Genomic DNA, 1,977 nt, shown 5'->3' on the forward strand with positions numbered 1-1,977 from the left:
TGTGCTGGCTCATGATCATCACACTCCACAAAGTGTAATATCCCTGTTCAGGTGCCAACTGACCAGAAATGCAGGTTATTAATTCAGGAAACCAGACAAGGGACGATGGGGAATGAGAAAAGACTGACACACAAGGAGATTAAAAAAAGCTGGGACCCGGTGGATACTACTCTGTGGTGTAGCACAATGACCATGAGCCAGTACCCAAGACTTCCTATCCAGAATTCCCAAGAGACACATTGCTTCAGTCAAGGGACAGTTCAAGAACCATAATTTAGTCATTGCTCCTGAAAATTGCCTAAATATTATTCAATACATCCATCAGTATTCAGGAAACCACTTTAAATTGCTGCTTAATTTACACCATAATGATTGGGTTACAGCTTTAGCTCATTAGCAATTTTGGAAGCAATATTTTTGGGAAAGCTATGGATTTCTCTGATATCCGCTTGAACTGGATCCTGTTCAGGGACAGTCTCAACAGCTTACACACTTCCATCTGCCAGTGCATCACATTCTCTGTGTACCCATCTCCATGGACACAGAAGAGCAGAAAGCCCTCCCTCTGCTCATAGTCACAGTTATTGGCGTCCAGCACTTTGCAAATTTCCCGCGTCATGTCATTGGGATCTGTGGTTAACAGAGCAGTCAGTGCTGTTGCTGAGGTCACTGCTTGGCTGCACCTTACTAAGTGAAAGGTTTCTTCTAGAACTGGAGATATCTATCTAGTTCTGGTTCAACAATGGTTTTAAGTTCATCTTCCTTGTGCCCTGCATTGATCCACCTGTCCTCCATGATTTGCTCTAGGCTGCCTAGCTTAATTGGGTTCAGCACCAGGAAGCGTTTGAGCAGGTTTCCAATCTGTGGACATGTAGAAAGGGGTTCTGTTTTTTCCTCATAGCACTCTCTCTAAGGTCCTTCAGATTTTGCCCTCCAAGGGAAGTGACCCACTGACTAGCGTGTACAGGATAATGCCCAGACTCCACACATTGACTTCCTGCCCATTGTACTTCTTGCCCTAGAAAAGCTCTGGGGCTGCATATGGAGGACTACCCACAAAGGTGTCTAGTTTACTGACAAAAGTAAACTCATTGCTAAAACCAAAATCTGCTATTTTAATGTTCTATCTGCATCTAACAACAGATTTGCAGCCTTGAGTTCTGTGAAAGATCTGCTTTTGGTGGCAATACTATACTGCAGATAAGATCAGTCTAAATTTAGTTCCTCCTGCATTTTCCATCATTCTTCCATGTGCAACCAAATAGTCAAATACATCACCTCCACTTGTCTACTCCACGATTAAGTAGAGTGTTTTCTTGTTTTACTTTGTTTTTCAGTTTCAATGACTTTAAGCAACTTCACTAAGTCTGGATGATTTAAAATCTTCATTATTCTTACTTCTCTGAAGAGCTTTGATAGACTTACTAGATTTTGTCAATTATTTTTTATTGCAACCTCTCTGCCTTATAAGGATGTGTCATGCCAATATCACTTTTGCAAAGTTCCCCTTGCTGATGGTTTTCAACAGTCTGTAGTTTCTGATGTGAGATTGATCATTGGCACCAGAAGCTATGGCATTTCTACACCACACTCCAGAGCTCCCAGTGCAGGAAGTGACTTCTTGTCGCCCAGACATCTCTATGTGAGGTATGCATGGTATGCACAAGGTTCTCTATCATTGAATATCTTCAATGTGTTTTGATGATTAAAGAGCAAAAGAACTGAACTCCTAAATCTACTCCACTAGCAAAGCTAATAAATGCCGATGGGTGCCACTGGCAGATTTAGGATAGGTGAGGAACAGGCAAGGGGAGGGGAAAGAAGGAAAGAACTGGAGATAGAAGGTGAAAAGAATGCTATCAAATAGCCTCAACTACCTTCCACAACAAAAGATGCTGGCCCACTTTAAACCTGTCCTTCTGGGTGAGTCTAAGACAAAAGGTTAACGAGGGAAGTGGTTCTAGGTCCACTCATTTC

The 1,977-nt window shown here is 42.2% G+C and overlaps 1 pseudogene; it reads right to left on the bottom strand.

The window, feature by feature from the left end:
- Positions 1-620: 620 nt before the first annotated feature.
- On the bottom strand, positions 621-1,636 carry LOC124989261 (MAP/microtubule affinity-regulating kinase 3-like; annotated as a pseudogene).
- Positions 1,637-1,977: the final 341 nt, after the last annotated feature.

Source organism: Sciurus carolinensis, chromosome 7, assembly GCF_902686445.1.
Source record: "Sciurus carolinensis chromosome 7, mSciCar1.2, whole genome shotgun sequence".
NCBI classification, from domain to species: domain Eukaryota; kingdom Metazoa; phylum Chordata; class Mammalia; order Rodentia; family Sciuridae; genus Sciurus; species Sciurus carolinensis.